Here is a 27974-nt window from a genome sequence, read left to right as displayed (position 1 = left end):
CACCATAAGCCACTGTACCATGTGTCACTGTACCTTAAATCTCTACCACAAAAACAACCTAACTGGCCCTCACCTGAAAAAAAATATCTTTTTTTTTTTAACCTAACCTAACCTAACCTAACCTTACCTAACCTAACCTAACCTAACCTAACCTGACCTGACCTGACCTAACCTAACCTAACCTAACCTAACCTAACCTAACCTGACCTAACCTAACCTAACCTAACCTAACCTAACCTGACCTGACCTAACCTAACCTAACCTAACCTAACCTAACCTAACCTTACCTAACCTAACCTAACCTAACCTAACCTAACCGAGACATTAAAAATTAGTCACAAGGCAAAAAGACGATTCAAAGTGACTGACATACCAAGCAATTAATTAGTGAAATCAGTCTTTGTTGACTACTCCAAAGCCTTTCAGTTTGTCGACCTCAGTATACTGTTAGGAAAAAGTGCATTATTAAGACATTATTAGTGGTTGTATCACGGTATTTTATAATAGACTTATAATTAGTTTCCCCTGAAAATCTTTCGTTTTCTACCATTCTCCCATTCTACACGCCTGAGCCCTGACAGAGACCCAGAGAAATGTAAACAGGCACGAGTCAGACTTGATATAGGGCTGAATTTGTTGCTTTTCAGAGAGGGGCAGTCGGTCTGTACATGCGTGAGGTGGCGAGAGGCGTGTCCAGGGGGCGGCTAGTAGCGTGTGCCACCGTGGAAATATGTACAGACATAAAGAAGACGCCCTCAAGAAAGGTAAGGCCGGTTCCAGCTTTTATTTTTATTTATTTATTTCCATCCCGGCCTGGGACACCCCTTTCCCGAGTCCTGAAGTGTTGGGGGACGGCCCGGGGGTGCTGTGTGCCCGTGAGTGTACCAGGTGCTCAAGCTTATACAAAACAAGGAAAGTTTGAAGCATTTTTAGAGGGGCAGTCGGTCTGTACATGCGTGTACATTAATTTTGAGGTGTTCCTTGTCATCCCCTGTCACTCCTGCCTGCCTCTGTCACCTCTACCAATCCCTGTCAAGCTCTGCCAAGCCCTTTGTCACCCCTCAAGTAATGAGGTGGCTTGAGATGTGAGATTTTAAACAGAAGCCTTTGCTGTCACCCCTGCCAAGCCCTACCAAACCCTGTCAGCCCCCACCAAGGCCCTCTCAAGCCACCACTCAACCCCCTACCGAGACCTATCAGCTCTATAATCTGAAAAAAGTGCAGTGTCTTAGGAGGGATTGATTAAGTAAACAGTGACTTATGGCCAAAATGGAACTATATGGAGATTAAGTAGAGATTAGAATAGAAGCTGAAATTGAGCAGGATAGTTACAATCACAGACTTCCAACTTGCTACTCCTTGGTGTGAAAGAATCTGCAGGAAATTAAGTACATGGCAACTCCTGTTAGTCCCTCATGTGTTCTTGAAAGCAGACTGACAGATTCAGTGTGTGACATGCTGACGTGGGGGAAGGCTGTCTGGTGGCTGCTCTATGCTGTAGCTAACAAAATGGTTGTGTTTCAAGTGTTGTCATGCCTGGAAAGTCTACAGGTCATCATTACTAGTATAAATGTGTACTACAATGGTGAAATTTAGTGAAAAAATGTGCTGTTTATGTATTGGCAGGGAAAGATTTGTGCTCATCAAGACAATGATAAAAAAAATTTTTTATTATTATTATTATTACTATTTTTTTTCTTTTACTTGTTTTGCTGTAAGATGAGACTACAATAACTGCCCCTTGATGCCCTATAAGGTACCGCCAAGCACCAAGGGGCGGCCACCACGGTGCACAGTGAAGCACGTCCCAGCATCCCTGTCACCATCTTTTCCCTGCCAATAATTATACATTACATTTCCCAACTAATTTCATTCTAGTGCAACATTTCTACTACTAATGGTGGCCTGTACACTTCCCAGCATGACCAGTCAAGCACTTCAAACAAACACAGCCTTTTCTTAGCCACAGCAAGGTGCAGCCACGACAGACAGCCTTCCCCAAGTCAGCATGTCACACTGCATCCATAACACTGAGCTTCCAGGAACACATCTGGGGGACTGATACAAGTTGCTGTGTAGGTCATTTGTCCCAGCAGACTCTTTCACACCAAGCAGGCATGAGGTGGTAGTCTGTGCAGTGCGTCAGTGCTTGGAATTTTGAACCGGTCTTGCTGCATCTATGGCCCAGAGACCAAACAGAGGGCTAGCTGAACCTAACACAAACCAAACAGACGCCCACCAGAACCATACACAGGCCCACAGAACTAACTGACTGGCTGGCCGGCTGACTCGCTGGCTGAGTGACTGACTGACTGACTGACTGACTGGCTGGCTGGCTGGCTTGCTGGCTGGCTTACTAACTGACTGACTGACTGACTGGCTGGCTGAGTGACTGATTGACTGGCTGGTTAGCTAGTTGGGTGGCTAGCTGGTTGGTTGAATGGCTGACTGACTGACTGACTGACTGACTGACTGACTGACTAGCTGAGTGACTGATTGATTGGCTGGTTGGTTGAATGCCTAGCTGGCTGATTGAATGGCTGACTGACTGACTGACTGACTGACTGACTGACTGACTGACTGACTGACTGACTGACTGACTGACTAACTGACTGACTAGCTGAGTGACTGATTGATTGGCTGGTTTGTCGAATGGCTAGCTGGCTGGTTGAATGGCTAACTGACTGACTGACTGACTGACTGACTGACTGACTGACTGAGTGACTGATTGATTGGCTGGTTGGTTGAATGGCTAGCTGGCTGGTTGAATGGCTGACTGACTGACTGACTGACTGACTGACTGACTGACTGACTGACTAACTGACTAGCTGAGTGACTGATTGATTGGCTGGTTGGTTGAATGGCTAGCTGGCTGGTTGAATGGCTGACTGACTGACTGACTGACTGACTGACTGACTGACTGACTGACTGACTGACTAGCTGAGTGACTGATTGATTGGCTAGTTGGTTGAATGGCTAGCTGGCTGGTTGAATGGCTGACTGACTAGCTGACTGACTGACTAACTGACTGACTGACTGACTGACTGACTGACTGACTGACTGACTGACTAGCTGAGTGACTGATTGATTGGCTGGTTGGTTGAATGCCTAGCTGGCTGGTTGAATGGCTGACTGACTGACTGACTGACTGACTGACTGACTGACTGACTGACTGACTGACTGACTGACTAGCTGAGTGACTGATTGATTGGCTGGTTGGTTGAATGGCTAGCTGGCTGGTTGAATGGCTAACTGACTGACTGACTGACTGACTGACTGACTGACTGACTGACTGACTGACTGACTGACTAACTGAGTGACTGATTGATTGGCTGGTTGGTTGAATGGCTAGCTGGCTGGTTGAATGGCTGACTGACTGACTGACTGACTGACTGACTGACTGACTGACTGACTGACTGACTAACTGACTAGCTGAGTGACTGATTGATTGGCTGGTTGGTTGAATGGCTAGCTGGCTGGTTGAATGGCTGACTGACTGACTGACTGACTGACTGACTGAGTGACTGATTGATTGGCTAGTTGGTTGAATGGCTAGCTGGCTGGTTGAATGGCTGACTGACTGGCTGACTGACTGACTGACTGACTGACTGACTGACTGACTGACTGACTGACTAGCTGAGTGACTGATTGATTGGCTGGTTGGTTGAATGCCTAGCTGGCTGGTTGAATGGCTGACTGACTGACTGACTGACTGACTGACTGACTGACTGACTGACTGACTGACTAGCTGAGTGACTGATTTATTGGCTGGTTGGTTGAATGGCTAGCTGGCTGGTTGAATGGCTAACTGACTGACTGACTGACTGACTGACTGACTGACTGACTGACTGACTAACTGAGTGACTGATTGATTGGCTGGTTGGTTGAATGGCTAGCTGGCTGGTTGAATGGCTGACTGACTGACTAACTGACTGACTGACTGACTGACTGACTGACTGACTGACTGACTAACTGACTAGCTGAGTGACTGATTGATTGGCTGGTTGGTTGAATGGCTAGCTGGCTGGTTGAATGGCTGACTGACTGACTGACTGACTGACTGACTGACTGACTGACTGACTGACTGACTGACTAGCTGAGTGACTGATTGATTGGCTAGTTGGTTGAATGGCTAGCTGGCTGGTTGAATGGCTGACTGACTGGCTGACTGACTGACTGACTGACTGACTGACTGACTGACTGACTGACTGACTAGCTGAGTGACTGATTGATTGGCTGGTTGGTTGAATGGCTAGCTAGCTGGTTGAATGGCTGACTGACTGACTGACTGACTGACTGACTGACTGACTGACTGACTGAGGCAGAGAGACAGGTAGGTGTTGGCAGGGTTGGTTTGGTTTGGAGTGTTGAGGTTTTATGATATTGTAGAGACAGAGAGGTTCAAAGCTTAATTAGACTTGTATCTTTGAGCCATGAGTCAGTAGAGAGGGAGAAAGAGGCAGACAGGCAGAGAGACAGGAAAAACAGGGAGGAAGAAAAGCTATTTGCACTGTACCTATAGGTCAGTATGGTGTAGAGTTGTATACTTGAATCAAGAGTAAATATAGACGCAGATACGAAGGCGGGCAAGCTGAGAGAGAGGGAAAGAAAGGGTCTGAATGAAAGGGAGGAGTCAGGCCTGCAGAAGGGGAGCTTTTGGTATTGTTTACTGATTAGTGTGATAAAGTGTTGTGTTGTGTTGTGAGGTGCAGAGAAAGAGAGAGAGGCTTGTGTGGTGATATTTCATGTTGATGTACAGCAATATGAAATAGTTCTCAGGAGAGAGAGAAAGAGATAGAAATTAGTGACACACACACACACACACACACACACACACACACACAGTAATACTCTATAGAAACCTATTTCTTTCCTAATTTGTCTATCTCCATCTTGTTTTTCATTGTAAGTCATTAATGTTTATCTTGTATTGTCTTGGCATTATTAAAACATGAGGTATATTATTATTAGTGGTTGTAGTTTTGTATCACAACATTAACTTATATTAGTTTTGCCTGAAAATCTCTCGTTTTCTAACATTCTCCCATCCTGCAGGCCTGAGTCCAGACCGAGACCCAGAGAAATGTAAACAAACGCACCAGTCAGACTTGATATAGGAGTGAATTTGTTGCTTTTTAAAGCGGCAGTCGGTCTGTACATGTGTGAGGTGGCGAGGGGTGTCGCCAGGGGGCGGCTAGTAGCGTCTGCCACCAGGGAAATATATAAAAACATAAAAAAGACGCTTCTCAAGAAAGGTAAGGCCGGTTGCAGCTTTTATTTTTTCTTTATTTCTTTCCATCAGGTTAGGTTTATATTAATTCAGTTAGTTAGGTTTGGTTAAGTCTCTCTCTCTCTCTCTCTCTCTCTCTCTCTCTCTCTCTCTCTCTCTCTCTCTCTCTCTCTCTCTCTCTCTCTGTGTGGTGCTAATGGTGCAGGAAGGCCTTGTCTACCTGCACCATAAGCCACTATACCATGCGTCACTGTACATTTAAACTGTACCCCAAAAACTTAACCTAACTGGCCCTCACTTAAAAAAAAATATATCGTTTTTTTTTTCGTGTTCTTAATATTTCAGTGCTACAATACCACATCACTGTACCCTATGATGCTAATGGTGCAGGAAGGCCTTGTCTACCTTCACCATAAGCGACTGTACCATGCGTCACTGTACCTTAAAACTGTACCACAAAAACAACCTAACTGGCCCTCACCTGAAAAAAAATATCTTTTTTTTTTTTGTGTTTGCTTAATATTTCAGTGCTACAGTACCACAGCACTGTACTCTATGGTGCTAATGGTGCAGGAAGGCCTTGTCTACCTTCACCATAAGCCACTGTACCATGTGTCACTGTACCTTAAATCTGTACCACAAAAACAACCTAACTGGCCCTCACCTGAAAAAAAATCTCTTTTTTTTTTAACCTAACCTAACCTAACCTAACCTTACCTAACCTAACCTAACCTAACCTAACCTGACCTGACCTGACCTAACCTAACCTAACCTAACCTAACCTGACCTAACCTAACCTAACCTAACCTAACCTGACCTGACCTAACCTAACCTAACCTAACCTAACCTAACCTAACCTATCCTAACCTAACCGAGACATTAAAAATTAGTCACAAGGCAAAAAGACGATTCAAAGTGACTGACATACCAAGCAATTAATTAGTGAAATCAGTCTTTGTTGACTACTCCAAAGCCTTTCAGTTTGTCGACCTCGGTATACTGTTAGGAAAAAGTGCATTATTAAGACATTATTAGTGGTTGTATCACGGTATTTTATAATAGACTTATAACTAGTTTCCCCTGAAAATCTTTCGTTTTCTATCATTCTTCCATTCTACACGCCTGAGCCCTGACAGAGACCCAGAGAAATGTAAACAGGCACGAGTCAGACTTGATATAGGGCTGAATTTGTTGCTTTTCAGAGAGGGGCAGTCGGTCTGTACATGCGTGAGGTGGCGAGAGGCGTGTCCAGGGGGCGGCTAGTAGCGTGTGCCACCGTGGAAATATGTACAGACATAAAGAAGACGCCCTCAAGAAAGGTAAGGCCGGTTCCAGCTTTTATTTTTATTTATTTATTTCCATCCCGGCCTGGGAACCCCCCTTTCCCGAGTCCTGAGGTGTTGGGGGACGGCCCGGGGGTGCTGTGTGCCCGTGAGTGTACCAGGTGCTCAAGCTTATACAAAACAAGGAAAGTTTGAAGCATTTTTAGAGGGGCAGTCGGTCTGTATATGCGTGTACATTAATTTTGAGGTGTTCCTTGTCATCCCCTGTCACTCCTGCCTGCCTCTGTCACCTCTACCAATCCCTGTCAAGCTCTGCCAAGCCCTTTGTCACCTCTCAAGTAATGAGGTGGCTTGAGATGTGAGATTTTAAACAGAAGCCTTTGCTGTCACCCCTGCCAAGCCCTACCAAACCCTGTCAGCCCCCACCAAGGCCCTCTCAAGCCACCACTCAACCCCCTACCGAGACCTATCAGCTCTATAATCTGAAAAAAGTGCAGTGTCTTAGGAGGGATTGATTAAGTAAACAGTGACTTATGGCCAAAATGGAACTATATGGAGATTAAGTAGAGATTAGAATAGAAGCTGAAATTGAGCAGGATAGTTACAATCACAGACTTCCAACTTGCTACTCCTTGGTGTGAAAGAATCTGCAGGAAATTAAGTACATGGCAACTCCTGTTAGTCCCTCATGTGTTCTTGAAAGCAGACTGACAGATTCAGTGTGTGACATGCTGACGTGGGGGAAGGCTGTCTGGTGGCTGCTCTATGCTGTAGCTAACAAAATGGTTGTGTTTCAAGTGTTGTCATGCCTGGAAAGTCTACAGGTCATCATTACTAGTATAAATGTGTACTACAATGGTGAAATTTAGTGAAAAAATGTGCTGTTTATGTATTGGCAGGGAAAGATTTGTGCTCATCAAGACAATGATAAAAAAATTTTTATATTATTATTATTATTATTACTATTTTTTTTCTTTTACTTGTTTTGCTGTAAGATGAGACTACAATAACTGCCCCTTGATGCCCTATAAGGTACCGCCAAGCACCAAGGGGCGGCCACCACGGTGCACAGTGAAGCACGTCCCAGCATCCCTGTCACCATCTTTTCCCTGCCAATAATTATGCATTACATTTCCCAACTAATTTCATTCTAGTGCAACATTTCTACTACTAATGGTGACCTGTACACTTCCCAGCATGACCAGTACAGCACTTCAAACAAACACAGCCTTTTCTTAGCCACAGCAAGGTGCAGCCACGACAGACAGCCTTCCCTAAGTCAGCATGTCACACTGCATCCATAACACTGAGCTTCCAGGAACACATCTGGGGGACTGATACAAGTTGCTGTGTAGGTCATTTGTCCCAGCAGACTCTTTCACACCAAGCAGGCATGAGGTGGTAGTCTGTGCAGTGCGTCAGTGCTTGGAATTTTGAACCGGTCTTGCTGCATCTATGGCCCAGAGACCAAACACAGACCAAACAGAGGGCTAGCTGAACCTAACACAAACCAAACAGACGCCCACCAGAACCATACACAGGCCCACAGAACTAACTGACTGGCTGGCCGGCTGACTCGCTGGCTGAGTGACTGACTGACTGACTGACTGACTGGCTGGCTGGCTGGCTTGCTGGCTGGCTTACTAACTGACTGACTGACTGACTGACTGGCTGGCTGAGTGACTGATTGACTGGCTGGTTAGCTAGTTGGGTGGCTAGCTGGTTGGTTGAATGGCTGACTGACTGACTGACTGACTGACTGACTGACTGACTAGCTGAGTGACTGATTGATTGGCTGGTTGGTTGAATGCCTAGCTGGCTGGTTGAATGGCTGACTGACTGACTGACTGACTGACTGACTGACTGACTGACTGACTGACTGACTGACTGACTGACTAACTGACTGACTGACTAGCTGAGTGACTGATTGATTGGCTGGTTTGTCGAATGGCTAGCTGGCTGGTTGAATGGCTAACTGACTGACTGACTGACTGACTGACTGACTGACTGACTGACTGACTAACTGAGTGACTGATTGATTGGCTGGTTGGTTGAATGGCTAGCTGGCTGGTTGAATGGCTGACTGACTGACTGACTGACTGACTTACTGACTGACTGACTGACTAACTGACTAGCTGAGTGACTGATTGATTGGCTGGTTGGTTGAATGGCTGACTGACTGACTGACTGACTGACTGACTGACTGACTGACTGACTGACTAGCTGAGTGACTGATTGATTGGCTAGTTGGTTGAATGGCTAGCTGGCTGGTTGAATGGCTGACTGACTGGCTGACTGACTAACTGACTGACTGACTGACTGACTGACTGACTGACTGACTAGCTGAGTGACTGATTGATTGGCTGGTTGGTTGAATGCCTAGCTGGCTGGTTGAATGGCTGACTGACTGACTGACTGACTGACTGACTGACTGACTGACTGACTGACTGACTGACTGACTGACTGACTAGCTGAGTGACTGATTGATTGGCTGGTTGGTTGAATGGCTAGCTGGCTGGTTGAATGGCTAACTGACTGACTGACTGACTGACTGACTGACTGACTGACTGACTGACTGACTAACTGAGTGACTGATTGATTGGCTGGTTGGTTGAATGGCTAGCTGGCTGGTTGAATGGCTGACTGACTGACTGACTGACTGACTGACTGACTGACTGACTGACTGACTGACTAACTGACTAGCTGAGTGACTGATTGATTGGCTGGTTGGTTGAATGGCTAGCTGGCTGGTTGAATGGCTGACTGACTGACTGACTGACTGACTGACTGACTGACTGACTGACTGACTGAGTGACTGATTGATTGGCTAGTTGGTTGAATGGCTAGCTGGCTGGTTGAATGGCTGACTGACTGGCTGACTGACTGACTGACTGACTGACTGACTGACTGACTGACTAGCTGAGTGACTGATTGATTGGCTGGTTGGTTGAATGCCTAGCTGGCTGGTTGAATGGCTGACTGACTGACTGACTGACTGACTGACTGACTGACTGACTGACTGACTGACTGACTGACTAGCTGAGTGACTGATTTATTGGCTGGTTGGTTGAATGACTAGCTGGCTGGTTGAATGGCTAACTGACTGACTGACTGACTGACTGACTGACTGACTGACTGACTGACTGACTGACTGACTGACTGACTGACTAACTGAGTGACTGATTGATTGGCTGGTTGGTTGAATGGCTAGCTGGCTGGTTGAATGGCTGACTGACTGACTGACTGACTGACTGACTGACTGACTGACTGACTGACTGACTGACTGACTGACTAACTGACTAGCTGAGTGACTGATTGATTGGCTGGTTGGTTGAATGGCTAGCTGGCTGGTTGAATGGCTGACTGACTGACTGACTGACTGACTGACTGACTGACTGACTGACTGACTGACTAGCTGAGTGACTGATTGATTGGCTAGTTGGTTGAATGGCTAGCTGGCTGGTTGAATGGCTGACTGACTGGCTGACTGACTGACTGACTGACTGACTGACTGACTGACTGACTGACTAGCTGAGTGACTGATTGATTGGCTGGTTGGTTGAATGGCTAGCTGGCTGGTTGAAGGGCTGACTGACTGACTGACTGACTGACTGACTGACTGACTGACTGACTGAGGCAGAGAGACAGGTAGGTGTTGGCAGGGTTGGTTTGGTTTGGAGTGTTGAGGTTTTATGATATTGTAGAGACAGAGAGGTTCAAAGCTTAATTAGACTTGTATCTTTGAGCCATGAGTCAGTAGAGAGGGAGAAAGAGGCAGACAGGCAGAGAGACAGGAAAAACAGGGAGGAAGAAAAGCTATTTGCACTGTACCTATAGGTCAGTATGGTGTAGAGTTGTATACTTGAATCAAGAGTAAATATAGACGCAGATACGAAGGCGGGCAAGCTGAGAGAGAGGGAAAGAAAGGGTCTGAATGAAAGGGAGGAGTCAGGCCTGCAGAAGGGGAGCTTTTGGTATTGTTTACTGATTAGTGTGATAAAGTGTTGTGTTGTGTTGTGAGGTGCAGAGAAAGAGAGAGAGGCTTGTGTGGTGATATTTCATGTTGATGTACAGCAATATGAAATAGTTCTCAGGAGAGAGAGAAAGAGATAGAAATTAGTGACACACACACACACACACACACACACACACGCACACACACACAGTAATACTCTATAGAAACCTATTTCTTTCCTAATTTGTCTATCTCCATCTTGTTTTTCATTGTAAGTCATTAATGTTTATCTTGTATTGTCTTGGCATTATTAAAACATGAGGTATATTATTATTAGTGGTTGTAGTTTTGTATCACAACATTAACTTATATTAGTTTTGCCTGAAAATCTCTCGTTTTCTAACATTCTCCCATCCTGCAGGCCTGAGTCCAGACCGAGACCCAGAGAAATGTAAACAAACGCACCAGTCAGACTTGATATAGGAGTGAATTTGTTGCTTTTTAAAGCGGCAGTCGGTCTGTACATGTGTGAGGTGGCGAGGGGTGTCGCCAGGGGGCGGCTAGTAGCGTCTGCCACCAGGGAAATATATAAAAACATAAAAAAGACGCTTCTCAAGAAAGGTAAGGCCGGTTGCAGCTTTTATTTTTTCTTTATTTCTTTCCATCAGGTTAGGTTTATATTAATTCAGTTAGTTAGGTTTGGTTAAGTCTCTCTCTCTCTCTCTCTCTCTCTCTCTCTCTCTCTCTCTCTCTCTCTCTCTCTCTCTCTCTCTCTCTCTCTCTCTCTCTCTCTGTGTGGTGCTAATGGTGCAGGAAGGCCTTGTCTACCTGCACCATAAGCCACTATACCATGCGTCACTGTACATTTAAACTGTACCCCAAAAACTTAACCTAACTGGCCCTCACTTAAAAAAAAATATATCGTTTTTTTTTCGTGTTCTTAATATTTCAGTGCTACAATACCACATCACTGTACCCTATGATGCTAATGGTGCAGGAAGGCCTTGTCTACCTTCACCATAAGCGACTGTACCATGCGTCACTGTACCTTAAAACTGTACCACAAAAACAACCTAACTGGCCCTCACCTGAAAAAAAATATCTTTTTTTTTTTTGTGTTTGCTTAATATTTCAGTGCTACAGTACCACAGCACTGTACTCTATGGTGCTAATGGTGCAGGAAGGCCTTGTCTACCTTCACCATAAGCCACTGTACCATGTGTCACTGTACCTTAAATCTGTACCACAAAAACAACCTAACTGGCCCTCACCTGAAAAAAAATCTCTTTTTTTTTTAACCTAACCTAACCTAACCTAACCTTACCTAACCTAACCTAACCTAACCTAACCTGACCTGACCTGACCTAACCTAACCTAACCTAACCTAACCTGACCTAACCTAACCTAACCTAACCTAACCTGACCTGACCTAACCTAACCTAACCTAACCTAACCTAACCTAACCTATCCTAACCTAACCGAGACATTAAAAATTAGTCACAAGGCAAAAAGACGATTCAAAGTGACTGACATACCAAGCAATTAATTAGTGAAATCAGTCTTTGTTGACTACTCCAAAGCCTTTCAGTTTGTCGACCTCGGTATACTGTTAGGAAAAAGTGCATTATTAAGACATTATTAGTGGTTGTATCACGGTATTTTATAATAGACTTATAACTAGTTTCCCCTGAAAATCTTTCGTTTTCTATCATTCTTCCATTCTACACGCCTGAGCCCTGACAGAGACCCAGAGAAATGTAAACAGGCACGAGTCAGACTTGATATAGGGCTGAATTTGTTGCTTTTCAGAGAGGGGCAGTCGGTCTGTACATGCGTGAGGTGGCGAGAGGCGTGTCCAGGGGGCGGCTAGTAGCGTGTGCCACCGTGGAAATATGTACAGACATAAAGAAGACGCCCTCAAGAAAGGTAAGGCCGGTTCCAGCTTTTATTTTTATTTATTTATTTCCATCCCGGCCTGGGAACCCCCCTTTCCCGAGTCCTGAGGTGTTGGGGGACGGCCCGGGGGTGCTGTGTGCCCGTGAGTGTACCAGGTGCTCAAGCTTATACAAAACAAGGAAAGTTTGAAGCATTTTTAGAGGGGCAGTCGGTCTGTATATGCGTGTACATTAATTTTGAGGTGTTCCTTGTCATCCCCTGTCACTCCTGCCTGCCTCTGTCACCTCTACCAATCCCTGTCAAGCTCTGCCAAGCCCTTTGTCACCTCTCAAGTAATGAGGTGGCTTGAGATGTGAGATTTTAAACAGAAGCCTTTGCTGTCACCCCTGCCAAGCCCTACCAAACCCTGTCAGCCCCCACCAAGGCCCTCTCAAGCCACCACTCAACCCCCTACCGAGACCTATCAGCTCTATAATCTGAAAAAAGTGCAGTGTCTTAGGAGGGATTGATTAAGTAAACAGTGACTTATGGCCAAAATGGAACTATATGGAGATTAAGTAGAGATTAGAATAGAAGCTGAAATTGAGCAGGATAGTTACAATCACAGACTTCCAACTTGCTACTCCTTGGTGTGAAAGAATCTGCAGGAAATTAAGTACATGGCAACTCCTGTTAGTCCCTCATGTGTTCTTGAAAGCAGACTGACAGATTCAGTGTGTGACATGCTGACGTGGGGGAAGGCTGTCTGGTGGCTGCTCTATGCTGTAGCTAACAAAATGGTTGTGTTTCAAGTGTTGTCATGCCTGGAAAGTCTACAGGTCATCATTACTAGTATAAATGTGTACTACAATGGTGAAATTTAGTGAAAAAATGTGCTGTTTATGTATTGGCAGGGAAAGATTTGTGCTCATCAAGACAATGATAAAAAAATTTTTATATTATTATTATTATTATTACTATTTTTTTTCTTTTACTTGTTTTGCTGTAAGATGAGACTACAATAACTGCCCCTTGATGCCCTATAAGGTACCGCCAAGCACCAAGGGGCGGCCACCACGGTGCACAGTGAAGCACGTCCCAGCATCCCTGTCACCATCTTTTCCCTGCCAATAATTATGCATTACATTTCCCAACTAATTTCATTCTAGTGCAACATTTCTACTACTAATGGTGACCTGTACACTTCCCAGCATGACCAGTACAGCACTTCAAACAAACACAGCCTTTTCTTAGCCACAGCAAGGTGCAGCCACGACAGACAGCCTTCCCTAAGTCAGCATGTCACACTGCATCCATAACACTGAGCTTCCAGGAACACATCTGGGGGACTGATACAAGTTGCTGTGTAGGTCATTTGTCCCAGCAGACTCTTTCACACCAAGCAGGCATGAGGTGGTAGTCTGTGCAGTGCGTCAGTGCTTGGAATTTTGAACCGGTCTTGCTGCATCTATGGCCCAGAGACCAAACACAGACCAAACAGAGGGCTAGCTGAACCTAACACAAACCAAACAGACGCCCACCAGAACCATACACAGGCCCACAGAACTAACTGACTGGCTGGCCGGCTGACTCGCTGGCTGAGTGACTGACTGACTGACTGACTGACTGGCTGGCTGGCTGGCTTGCTGGCTGGCTTACTAACTGACTGACTGACTGACTGACTGGCTGGCTGAGTGACTGATTGACTGGCTGGTTAGCTAGTTGGGTGGCTAGCTGGTTGGTTGAATGGCTGACTGACTGACTGACTGACTGACTGACTGACTGACTAGCTGAGTGACTGATTGATTGGCTGGTTGGTTGAATGCCTAGCTGGCTGGTTGAATGGCTGACTGACTGACTGACTGACTGACTGACTGACTGACTGACTGACTGACTGACTGACTGACTGACTGACTAACTGACTGACTGACTAGCTGAGTGACTGATTGATTGGCTGGTTTGTCGAATGGCTAGCTGGCTGGTTGAATGGCTAACTGACTGACTGACTGACTGACTGACTGACTGACTGACTGACTGACTAACTGAGTGACTGATTGATTGGCTGGTTGGTTGAATGGCTAGCTGGCTGGTTGAATGGCTGACTGACTGACTGACTGACTGACTTACTGACTGACTGACTGACTAACTGACTAGCTGAGTGACTGATTGATTGGCTGGTTGGTTGAATGGCTGACTGACTGACTGACTGACTGACTGACTGACTGACTGACTGACTGACTAGCTGAGTGACTGATTGATTGGCTAGTTGGTTGAATGGCTAGCTGGCTGGTTGAATGGCTGACTGACTGGCTGACTGACTAACTGACTGACTGACTGACTGACTGACTGACTGACTGACTAGCTGAGTGACTGATTGATTGGCTGGTTGGTTGAATGCCTAGCTGGCTGGTTGAATGGCTGACTGACTGACTGACTGACTGACTGACTGACTGACTGACTGACTGACTGACTGACTGACTGACTGACTAGCTGAGTGACTGATTGATTGGCTGGTTGGTTGAATGGCTAGCTGGCTGGTTGAATGGCTAACTGACTGACTGACTGACTGACTGACTGACTGACTGACTGACTGACTGACTAACTGAGTGACTGATTGATTGGCTGGTTGGTTGAATGGCTAGCTGGCTGGTTGAATGGCTGACTGACTGACTGACTGACTGACTGACTGACTGACTGACTGACTGACTGACTAACTGACTAGCTGAGTGACTGATTGATTGGCTGGTTGGTTGAATGGCTAGCTGGCTGGTTGAATGGCTGACTGACTGACTGACTGACTGACTGACTGACTGACTGACTGACTGACTGAGTGACTGATTGATTGGCTAGTTGGTTGAATGGCTAGCTGGCTGGTTGAATGGCTGACTGACTGGCTGACTGACTGACTGACTGACTGACTGACTGACTGACTGACTAGCTGAGTGACTGATTGATTGGCTGGTTGGTTGAATGCCTAGCTGGCTGGTTGAATGGCTGACTGACTGACTGACTGACTGACTGACTGACTGACTGACTGACTGACTGACTGACTGACTAGCTGAGTGACTGATTTATTGGCTGGTTGGTTGAATGACTAGCTGGCTGGTTGAATGGCTAACTGACTGACTGACTGACTGACTGACTGACTGACTGACTGACTGACTGACTGACTGACTGACTGACTGACTAACTGAGTGACTGATTGATTGGCTGGTTGGTTGAATGGCTAGCTGGCTGGTTGAATGGCTGACTGACTGACTGACTGACTGACTGACTGACTGACTGACTGACTGACTGACTGACTGACTAACTGACTAGCTGAGTGACTGATTGATTGGCTGGTTGGTTGAATGGCTAGCTGGCTGGTTGAATGGCTGACTGACTGACTGACTGACTGACTGACTGACTGACTGACTGACTGACTGACTAGCTGAGTGACTGATTGATTGGCTAGTTGGTTGAATGGCTAGCTGGCTGGTTGAATGGCTGACTGACTGGCTGACTGACTGACTGACTGACTGACTGACTGACTGACTGACTGACTAGCTGAGTGACTGATTGATTGGCTGGTTGGTTGAATGGCTAGCTGGCTGGTTGAAGGGCTGACTGACTGACTGACTGACTGACTGACTGACTGACTGACTGACTGAGGCAGAGAGACAGGTAGGTGTTGGCAGGGTTGGTTTGGTTTGGAGTGTTGAGGTTTTATGATATTGTAGAGACAGAGAGGTTCAAAGCTTAATTAGACTTGTATCTTTGAGCCATGAGTCAGTAGAGAGGGAGAAAGAGGCAGACAGGCAGAGAGACAGGAAAAACAGGGAGGAAGAAAAGCTATTTGCACTGTACCTATAGGTCAGTATGGTGTAGAGTTGTATACTTGAATCAAGAGTAAATATAGACGCAGATACGAAGGCGGGCAAGCTGAGAGAGAGGGAAAGAAAGGGTCTGAATGAAAGGGAGGAGTCAGGCCTGCAGAAGGGGAGCTTTTGGTATTGTTTACTGATTAGTGTGATAAAGTGTTGTGTTGTGTTGTGAGGTGCAGAGAAAGAGAGAGAGGCTTGTGTGGTGATATTTCATGTTGATGTACAGCAATATGAAATAGTTCTCAGGAGAGAGAGAAAGAGATAGAAATTAGTGACACACACACACACACACACACACACACACGCACACACACACAGTAATACTCTATAGAAACCTATTTCTTTCCTAATTTGTCTATCTCCATCTTGTTTTTCATTGTAAGTCATTAATGTTTATCTTGTATTGTCTTGGCATTATTAAAACATGAGGTATATTATTATTAGTGGTTGTAGTTTTGTATCACAACATTAACTTATATTAGTTTTGCCTGAAAATCTCTCGTTTTCTAACATTCTCCCATCCTGCAGGCCTGAGTCCAGACCGAGACCCAGAGAAATGTAAACAAACGCACCAGTCAGACTTGATATAGGAGTGAATTTGTTGCTTTTTAAAGCGGCAGTCGGTCTGTACATGTGTGAGGTGGCGAGGGGTGTCGCCAGGGGGCGGCTAGTAGCGTCTGCCACCAGGGAAATATATAAAAACATAAAAAAGACGCTTCTCAAGAAAGGTAAGGCCGGTTGCAGCTTTTATTTTTTCTTTATTTCTTTCCATCAGGTTAGGTTTATATTAATTCAGTTAGTTAGGTTTGGTTAAGTCTCTCTCTCTCTCTCTCTCTCTCTCTCTCTCTCTCTCTCTCTCTCTCTCTCTCTCTCTCTCTCTCTCTCTCTCTCTCTCTCTCTGTGTGGTGCTAATGGTGCAGGAAGGCCTTGTCTACCTGCACCATAAGCCACTATACCATGCGTCACTGTACATTTAAACTGTACCCCAAAAACTTAACCTAACTGGCCCTCACTTAAAAAAAAATATATCGTTTTTTTTTCGTGTTCTTAATATTTCAGTGCTACAATACCACATCACTGTACCCTATGATGCTAATGGTGCAGGAAGGCCTTGTCTACCTTCACCATAAGCGACTGTACCATGCGTCACTGTACCTTAAAACTGTACCACAAAAACAACCTAACTGGCCCTCACCTGAAAAAAAATATCTTTTTTTTTTTTGTGTTTGCTTAATATTTCAGTGCTACAGTACCACAGCACTGTACTCTATGGTGCTAATGGTGCAGGAAGGCCTTGTCTACCTTCACCATAAGCCACTGTACCATGTGTCACTGTACCTTAAATCTGTACCACAAAAACAACCTAACTGGCCCTCACCTGAAAAAAAATCTCTTTTTTTTTTAACCTAACCTAACCTAACCTAACCTTACCTAACCTAACCTAACCTAACCTAACCTGACCTGACCTGACCTAACCTAACCTAACCTAACCTAACCTGACCTAACCTAACCTAACCTAACCTAACCTGACCTGACCTAACCTAACCTAACCTAACCTAACCTAACCTAACCTATCCTAACCTAACCGAGACATTAAAAATTAGTCACAAGGCAAAAAGACGATTCAAAGTGACTGACATACCAAGCAATTAATTAGTGAAATCAGTCTTTGTTGACTACTCCAAAGCCTTTCAGTTTGTCGACCTCGGTATACTGTTAGGAAAAAGTGCATTATTAAGACATTATTAGTGGTTGTATCACGGTATTTTATAATAGACTTATAACTAGTTTCCCCTGAAAATCTTTCGTTTTCTATCATTCTTCCATTCTACACGCCTGAGCCCTGACAGAGACCCAGAGAAATGTAAACAGGCACGAGTCAGACTTGATATAGGGCTGAATTTGTTGCTTTTCAGAGAGGGGCAGTCGGTCTGTACATGCGTGAGGTGGCGAGAGGCGTGTCCAGGGGGCGGCTAGTAGCGTGTGCCACCGTGGAAATATGTACAGACATAAAGAAGACGCCCTCAAGAAAGGTAAGGCCGGTTCCAGCTTTTATTTTTATTTATTTATTTCCATCCCGGCCTGGGACCCCCCCTTTCCCGAGTCCTGAGGTGTTGGGGGACGGCCCGGGGGTGCTGTGTGCCCGTGAGTGTACCAGGTGCTCAAGCTTATACAAAACAAGGAAAGTTTGAAGCATTTTTAGAGGGGCAGTCGGTCTGTATATGCGTGTACATTAATTTTGAGGTGTTCCTTGTCATCCCCTGTCACTCCTGCCTGCCTCTGTCACCTCTACCAATCCCTGTCAAGCTCTGCCAAGCCCTTTGTCACCTCTCAAGTAATGAGGTGGCTTGAGATGTGAGATTTTAAACAGAAGCCTTTGCTGTCACCCCTGCCAAGCCCTACCAAACCCTGTCAGCCCCCACCAAGGCCCTCTCAAGCCACCACTCAACCCCCTACCGAGACCTATCAGCTCTATAATCTGAAAAAAGTGCAGTGTCTTAGGAGGGATTGATTAAGTAAACAGTGACTTATGGCCAAAATGGAACTATATGGAGATTAAGTAGAGATTAGAATAGAAGCTGAAATTGAGCAGGATAGTTACAATCACAGACTTCCAACTTGCTACTCCTTGGTGTGAAAGAATCTGCAGGAAATTAAGTACATGGCAACTCCTGTTAGTCCCTCATGTGTTCTTGAAAGCAGACTGACAGATTCAGTGTGTGACATGCTGACGTGGGGGAAGGCTGTCTGGTGGCTGCTCTATGCTGTAGCTAACAAAATGGTTGTGTTTCAAGTGTTGTCATGCCTGGAAAGTCTACAGGTCATCATTACTAGTATAAATGTGTACTACAATGGTGAAATTTAGTGAAAAAATGTGCTGTTTATGTATTGGCAGGGAAAGATTTGTGCTCATCAAGACAATGATAAAAAAATTTTTATATTATTATTATTATTACTATTTTTTTTCTTTTACTTGTTTTGCTGTAAGATGAGACTACAATAACTGCCCCTTGATGCCCTATAAGGTACCGCCAAGCACCAAGGGGCGGCCACCACGGTGCACAGTGAAGCACGTCCCAGCATCCCTGTCACCATCTTTTCCCTGCCAATAATTATGCATTACATTTCCCAACTAATTTCATTCTAGTGCAACATTTCTACTACTAATGGTGACCTGTACACTTCCCAGCATGACCAGTACAGCACTTCAAACAAACACAGCCTTTTCTTAGCCACAGCAAGGTGCAGCCACGACAGACAGCCTTCCCTAAGTCAGCATGTCACACTGCATCCATAACACTGAGCTTCCAGGAACACATCTGGGGGACTGATACAAGTTGCTGTGTAGGTCATTTGTCCCAGCAGACTCTTTCACACCAAGCAGGCATGAGGTGGTAGTCTGTGCAGTGCGTCAGTGCTTGGAATTTTGAACCGGTCTTGCTGCATCTATGGCCCAGAGACCAAACACAGACCAAACAGAGGGCTAGCTGAACCTAACACAAACCAAACAGACGCCCACCAGAACCATACACAGGCCCACAGAACTAACTGACTGGCTGGCCGGCTGACTCGCTGGCTGAGTGACTGACTGACTGACTGACTGACTGGCTGGCTGGCTGGCTTGCTGGCTGGCTTACTAACTGACTGACTGACTGACTGACTGGCTGGCTGAGTGACTGATTGACTGGCTGGTTAGCTAGTTGGGTGGCTAGCTGGTTGGTTGAATGGCTGACTGACTGACTGACTGACTGACTGACTGACTGACTAGCTGAGTGACTGATTGATTGGCTGGTTGGTTGAATGCCTAGCTGGCTGGTTGAATGGCTGACTGACTGACTGACTGACTGACTGACTGACTGACTGACTGACTGACTGACTGACTGACTGACTAACTGACTGACTGACTAGCTGAGTGACTGATTGATTGGCTGGTTTGTCGAATGGCTAGCTGGCTGGTTGAATGGCTAACTGACTGACTGACTGACTGACTGACTGACTGACTGACTGACTGACTAACTGAGTGACTGATTGATTGGCTGGTTGGTTGAATGGCTAGCTGGCTGGTTGAATGGCTGACTGACTGACTGACTGACTGACTTACTGACTGACTGACTGACTAACTGACTAGCTGAGTGACTGATTGATTGGCTGGTTGGTTGAATGGCTGACTGACTGACTGACTGACTGACTGACTGACTGACTGACTGACTGACTAGCTGAGTGACTGATTGATTGGCTAGTTGGTTGAATGGCTAGCTGGCTGGTTGAATGGCTGACTGACTGGCTGACTGACTAACTGACTGACTGACTGACTGACTGACTGACTGACTGACTAGCTGAGTGACTGATTGATTGGCTGGTTGGTTGAATGCCTAGCTGGCTGGTTGAATGGCTGACTGACTGACTGACTGACTGACTGACTGACTGACTGACTGACTGACTGACTGACTGACTGACTGACTGACTAGCTGAGTGACTGATTGATTGGCTGGTTGGTTGAATGGCTAGCTGGCTGGTTGAATGGCTAACTGACTGACTGACTGACTGACTGACTGACTGACTGACTGACTGACTGACTAACTGAGTGACTGATTGATTGGCTGGTTGGTTGAATGGCTAGCTGGCTGGTTGAATGGCTGACTGACTGACTGACTGACTGACTGACTGACTGACTGACTGACTGACTGACTAACTGACTAGCTGAGTGACTGATTGATTGGCTGGTTGGTTGAATGGCTAGCTGGCTGGTTGAATGGCTGACTGACTGACTGACTGACTGACTGACTGACTGACTGACTGACTGACTGACTGACTGAGTGACTGATTGATTGGCTAGTTGGTTGAATGGCTAGCTGGCTGGTTGAATGGCTGACTGACTGGCTGACTGACTGACTGACTGACTGACTGACTGACTGACTGACTAGCTGAGTGACTGATTGATTGGCTGGTTGGTTGAATGCCTAGCTGGCTGGTTGAATGGCTGACTGACTGACTGACTGACTGACTGACTGACTGACTGACTGACTGACTGACTGACTGACTAGCTGAGTGACTGATTTATTGGCTGGTTGGTTGAATGACTAGCTGGCTGGTTGAATGGCTAACTGACTGACTGACTGACTGACTGACTGACTGACTGACTGACTGACTGACTGACTGACTGACTGACTGACTAACTGAGTGACTGATTGATTGGCTGGTTGGTTGAATGGCTAGCTGGCTGGTTGAATGGCTGACTGACTGACTGACTGACTGACTGACTGACTGACTGACTGACTGACTGACTGACTGACTGACTAACTGACTAGCTGAGTGACTGATTGATTGGCTGGTTGGTTGAATGGCTAGCTGGCTGGTTGAATGGCTGACTGACTGACTGACTGACTGACTGACTGACTGACTGACTGACTGACTGACTGACTAGCTGAGTGACTGATTGATTGGCTAGTTGGTTGAATGGCTAGCTGGCTGGTTGAATGGCTGACTGACTGGCTGACTGACTGACTGACTGACTGACTGACTGACTGACTGACTGACTAGCTGAGTGACTGATTGATTGGCTGGTTGGTTGAATGGCTAGCTGGCTGGTTGAATGGCTGACTGACTGACTGACTGACTGACTGACTGACTGACTGACTGACTGAGGCAGAGAGACAGGTAGGTGTTGGCAGGGTTGGTTTGGTTTGGAGTGTTGAGGTTTTATGATATTGTAGGGACAGAGAGGTTCAAAGCTTAATTAGACTTGTATCTTTGAGCCATGAGTCAGTAGAGAGGGAGAAAGAGGCAGACAGGCAGAGAGACAGGAAAAACAGGGAGGAAGAAAAGCTATTTGCACTGTACCTATAGGTCAGTATGGTGTAGAGTTGTATACTTGAATCAAGAGTAAATATAGACGCAGATACGAAGGCGGGCAAGCTGAGAGAGAGGGAAAGAAAGGGTCTGAATGAAAGGGAGGAGTCAGGCCTGCAGAAGGGGAGCTTTTGGTATTGTTTACTGATTAGTGTGATAAAGTGTTGTGTTGTGTTGTGAGGTGCAGAGAAAGAGAGAGAGGCTTGTGTGGTGATATTTCATGTTGATGTACAGCAATATGAAATAGTTCTCAGGAGAGAGAGAAAGAGATAGAAATTAGTGACACACACACACACACACACACACACACACGCACACACACACAGTAATACTCTATAGAAACCTATTTCTTTCCTAATTTGTCTATCTCCATCTTGTTTTTCATTGTAAGTCATTAATGTTTATCTTGTATTGTCTTGGCATTATTAAAACATGAGGTATATTATTATTAGTGGTTGTAGTTTTGTATCACAACATTAACTTATATTAGTTTTGCCTGAAAATCTCTCGTTTTCTAACATTCTCCCATCCTGCAGGCCTGAGTCCAGACCGAGACCCAGAGAAATGTAAACAAACGCACCAGTCAGACTTGATATAGGAGTGAATTTGTTGCTTTTTAAAGCGGCAGTCGGTCTGTACATGTGTGAGGTGGCGAGGGGTGTCGCCAGGGGGCGGCTAGTAGCGTCTGCCACCAGGGAAATATGTAAAAACATAAAAAAGACGCTTCTCAAGAAAGGTAAGGCCGGTTGCAGCTTTTATTTTTTCTTTATTTCTTTCCATCAGGTTAGGTTTATATTAATTCAGTTAGTTAGGTTTGGTTAAGTCTCTCTCTCTCTCTCTCTCTCTCTCTCTCTCTCTCTCTCTCTCTCTCTCTCTCTCTCTCTCTCTCTCTCTCTCTCTCTCTCTCTCTCTCTCTGTGTGGTGCTAATGGTGCAGGAAGGCCTTGTCTACCTGCACCATAAGCCACTATACCATGCGTCACTGTACATTTAAACTGTACCCCAAAAACTTAACCTAACTGGCCCTCACTTAAAAAAAAATATATCGTTTTTTTTTCGTGTTCTTAATATTTCAGTGCTACAATACCACATCACTGTACCCTATGATGCTAATGGTGCAGGAAGGCCTTGTCTACCTTCACCATAAGCGACTGTACCATGCGTCACTGTACCTTAAAACTGTACCACAAAAACAACCTAACTGGCCCTCACCTGAAAAAAAATATCTTTTTTTTTTTTGTGTTTGCTTAATATTTCAGTGCTACAGTACCACAGCACTGTACTCTATGGTGCTAATGGTGCAGGAAGGCCTTGTCTACCTTCACCATAAGCCACTGTACCATGTGTCACTGTACCTTAAATCTGTACCACAAAAACAACCTAACTGGCCCTCACCTGAAAAAAAATCTCTTTTTTTTTTAACCTAACCTAACCTAACCTAACCTTACCTAACCTAACCTAACCTAACCTAACCTGACCTGACCTGACCTAACCTAACCTAACCTAACCTAACCTGACCTAACCTAACCTAACCTAACCTAACCTGACCTGACCTAACCTAACCTAACCTAACCTAACCTAACCTAACCTAACCTATCCTAACCTAACCGAGACATTAAAAATTAGTCACAAGGCAAAAAGACGATTCAAAGTGACTGACATACCAAGCAATTAATTAGTGAAATCAGTCTTTGTTGACTACTCCAAAGCCTTTCAGTTTGTCGACCTCAGTATACTGTTAGGAAAAAGTGCATTATTAAGACATTATTAGTGGTTGTATCACGGTATTTTATAATAGACTTATAACTAGTTTCCCCTGAAAATCTTTCGTTTTCTATCATTCTTCCATTCTACACGCCTGAGCCCTGACAGAGACCCAGAGAAATGTAAACAGGCACGAGTCAGACTTGATATAGGGCTGAATTTGTTGCTTTTCAGAGAGGGGCAGTCGGTCTGTACATGCGTGAGGTGGCGAGAGGCGTGTCCAGGGGGCGGCTAGTAGCGTGTGCCACCGTGGAAATATGTACAGACATAAAGAAGACGCCCTCAAGAAAGGTAAGGCCGGTTCCAGCTTTTATTTTTATTTATTTATTTCCATCCCGGCCTGGGACCCCCCCTTTCCCGAGTCCTGAGGTGTTGGGGGACGGCCCGGGGGTGCTGTGTGCCCGTGAGTGTACCAGGTGCTCAAGCTTATACAAAACAAGGAAAGTTTGAAGCATTTTTAGAGGGGCAGTCGGTCTGTATATGCGTGTACATTAATTTTGAGGTGTTCCTTGTCATCCCCTGTCACTCCTGCCTGCCTCTGTCACCTCTACCAATCCCTGTCAAGCTCTGCCAAGCCCTTTGTCACCTCTCAAGTAATGAGGTGGCTTGAGATGTGAGATTTTAAACAGAAGCCTTTGCTGTCACCCCTGCCAAGCCCTACCAAACCCTGTCAGCCCCCACCAAGGCCCTCTCAAGCCACCACTCAACCCCCTACCGAGACCTATCAGCTCTATAATCTGAAAAAAGTGCAGTGTCTTAGGAGGGATTGATTAAGTAAACAGTGACTTATGGCCAAAATGGAACTATATGGAGATTAAGTAGAGATTAGAATAGAAGCTGAAATTGAGCAGGATAGTTACAATCACAGACTTCCAACTTGCTACTCCTTGGTGTGAAAGAATCTGCAGGAAATTAAGTACATGGCAACTCCTGTTAGTCCCTCATGTGTTCTTGAAAGCAGACTGACAGATTCAGTGTGTGACATGCTGACGTGGGGGAAGGCTGTCTGGTGGCTGCTCTATGCTGTAGCTAACAAAATGGTTGTGTTTCAAGTGTTGTCATGCCTGGAAAGTCTACAGGTCATCATTACTAGTATAAATGTGTACTACAATGGTGAAATTTAGTGAAAAAATGTGCTGTTTATGTATTGGCAGGGAAAGATTTGTGCTCATCAAGACAATGATAAAAAAATTTTTATATTATTATTATTATTACTATTTTTTTTCTTTTACTTGTTTTGCTGTAAGATGAGACTACAATAACTGCCCCTTGATGCCCTATAAGGTACCGCCAAGCACCAAGGGGCGGCCACCACGGTGCACAGTGAAGCACGTCCCAGCATCCCTGTCACCATCTTTTCCCTGCCAATAATTATGCATTACATTTCCCAACTAATTTCATTCTAGTGCAACATTTCTACTACTAATGGTGACCTGTACACTTCCCAGCATGACCAGTACAGCACTTCAAACAAACACAGCCTTTTCTTAGCCACAGCAAGGTGCAGCCACGACAGACAGCCTTCCCTAAGTCAGCATGTCACACTGCATCCATAACACTGAGCTTCCAGGAACACATCTGGGGGACTGATACAAGTTGCTGTGTAGGTCATTTGTCCCAGCAGACTCTTTCACACCAAGCAGGCATGAGGTGGTAGTCTGTGCAGTGCGTCAGTGCTTGGAATTTTGAACCGGTCTTGCTGCATCTATGGCCCAGAGACCAAACACAGACCAAACAGAGGGCTAGCTGAACCTAACACAAACCAAACAGACGCCCACCAGAACCATACACAGGCCCACAGAACTAACTGACTGGCTGGCCGGCTGACTCGCTGGCTGAGTGACTGACTGACTGACTGACTGACTGGCTGGCTGGCTGGCTTGCTGGCTGGCTTACTAACTGACTGACTGACTGACTGACTGGCTGGCTGAGTGACTGATTGACTGGCTGGTTAGCTAGTTGGGTGGCTAGCTGGTTGGTTGAATGGCTGACTGACTGACTGACTGACTGACTGACTGACTGACTAGCTGAGTGACTGATTGATTGGCTGGTTGGTTGAATGCCTAGCTGGCTGGTTGAATGGCTGACTGACTGACTGACTGACTGACTGACTGACTGACTGACTGACTGACTGACTGACTGACTGACTAACTGACTGACTGACTAGCTGAGTGACTGATTGATTGGCTGGTTTGTCGAATGGCTAGCTGGCTGGTTGAATGGCTAACTGACTGACTGACTGACTGACTGACTGACTGACTGACTGACTGACTAACTGAGTGACTGATTGATTGGCTGGTTGGTTGAATGGCTAGCTGGCTGGTTGAATGGCTGACTGACTGACTGACTGACTGACTTACTGACTGACTGACTGACTAACTGACTAGCTGAGTGACTGATTGATTGGCTGGTTGGTTGAATGGCTGACTGACTGACTGACTGACTGACTGACTGACTGACTGACTGACTGACTAGCTGAGTGACTGATTGATTGGCTAGTTGGTTGAATGGCTAGCTGGCTGGTTGAATGGCTGACTGACTGGCTGACTGACTAACTGACTGACTGACTGACTGACTGACTGACTGACTGACTAGCTGAGTGACTGATTGATTGGCTGGTTGGTTGAATGCCTAGCTGGCTGGTTGAATGGCTGACTGACTGACTGACTGACTGACTGACTGACTGACTGACTGACTGACTGACTGACTGACTGACTGACTGACTAGCTGAGTGACTGATTGATTGGCTGGTTGGTTGAATGGCTAGCTGGCTGGTTGAATGGCTAACTGACTGACTGACTGACTGACTGACTGACTGACTGACTGACTGACTGACTAACTGAGTGACTGATTGATTGGCTGGTTGGTTGAATGGCTAGCTGGCTGGTTGAATGGCTGACTGACTGACTGACTGACTGACTGACTGACTGACTGACTGACTGACTGACTAACTGACTAGCTGAGTGACTGATTGATTGGCTGGTTGGTTGAATGGCTAGCTGGCTGGTTGAATGGCTGACTGACTGACTGACTGACTGACTGACTGACTGACTGACTGACTGACTGACTGACTGAGTGACTGATTGATTGGCTAGTTGGTTGAATGGCTAGCTGGCTGGTTGAATGGCTGACTGACTGGCTGACTGACTGACTGACTGACTGACTGACTGACTGACTGACTAGCTGAGTGACTGATTGATTGGCTGGTTGGTTGAATGCCTAGCTGGCTGGTTGAATGGCTGACTGACTGACTGACTGACTGACTGACTGACTGACTGACTGACTGACTGACTGACTGACTAGCTGAGTGACTGATTTATTGGCTGGTTGGTTGAATGACTAGCTGGCTGGTTGAATGGCTAACTGACTGACTGACTGACTGACTGACTGACTGACTGACTGACTGACTGACTGACTGACTGACTGACTGACTAACTGAGTGACTGATTGATTGGCTGGTTGGTTGAATGGCTAGCTGGCTGGTTGAATGGCTGACTGACTGACTGACTGACTGACTGACTGACTGACTGACTGACTGACTGACTGACTGACTAACTGACTAGCTGAGTGACTGATTGATTGGCTGGTTGGTTGAATGGCTAGCTGGCTGGTTGAATGGCTGACTGACTGACTGACTGACTGACTGACTGACTGACTGACTGACTGACTGACTAGCTGAGTGACTGATTGATTGGCTAGTTGGTTGAATGGCTAGCTGGCTGGTTGAATGGCTGACTGACTGGCTGACTGACTGACTGACTGACTGACTGACTGACTGACTGACTGACTGACTGACTGACTAGCTGAGTGACTGATTGATTGGCTGGTTGGTTGAATGGCTAGCTGGCTGGTTGAATGGCTGACTGACTGACTGACTGACTGACTGACTGACTGACTGACTGACTGAGGCAGAGAGACAGGTAGGTGTTGGCAGGGTTGGTTTGGTTTGGAGTGTTGAGGTTTTATGATATTGTAGAGACAGAGAGGTTCAAAGCTTAATTAGACTTGTATCTTTGAGCCATGAGTCAGTAGAGAGGGAGAAAGAGGCAGACAGGCAGAGAGACAGGAAAAACAGGGAGGAAGAAAAGCTATTTGCACTGTACCTATAGGTCAGTATGGTGTAGAGTTGTATACTTGAATCAAGAGTAAATATAG

The 27974-nt window shown here is 45.8% G+C and overlaps 1 long non-coding RNA gene across 1 annotated transcript in view; it reads left to right on the top strand.

The window, feature by feature from the left end:
- The window catches only part of LOC135099559 (uncharacterized), a 58522-nt gene that overhangs the window by 18086 nt on the left and 12462 nt on the right, over positions 1–27974 (top strand). Inside the window, exons 8-16 of the long non-coding RNA XR_010268117.1 lie at positions 648–764; positions 5056–5255; positions 6433–6549; positions 10890–11089; positions 12278–12394; positions 16735–16934; positions 18123–18239; positions 22593–22792; positions 23994–24110. This is a non-coding gene — a long non-coding RNA (uncharacterized LOC135099559). The remainder of the gene's footprint in view (positions 1–647; positions 765–5055; positions 5256–6432; positions 6550–10889; positions 11090–12277; positions 12395–16734; positions 16935–18122; positions 18240–22592; positions 22793–23993; positions 24111–27974) is intronic.

The sequence above is a fragment of the Scylla paramamosain genome, unplaced genomic scaffold, assembly GCF_035594125.1.
Source record: "Scylla paramamosain isolate STU-SP2022 unplaced genomic scaffold, ASM3559412v1 Contig147, whole genome shotgun sequence".
In the NCBI taxonomy this organism is placed as follows: Eukaryota; Metazoa; Arthropoda; class Malacostraca; order Decapoda; family Portunidae; genus Scylla; species Scylla paramamosain.
The sequence above is the reverse complement of the archived record's forward strand: the minus strand, read 5'-3'. Positions and strand labels throughout refer to the sequence as shown.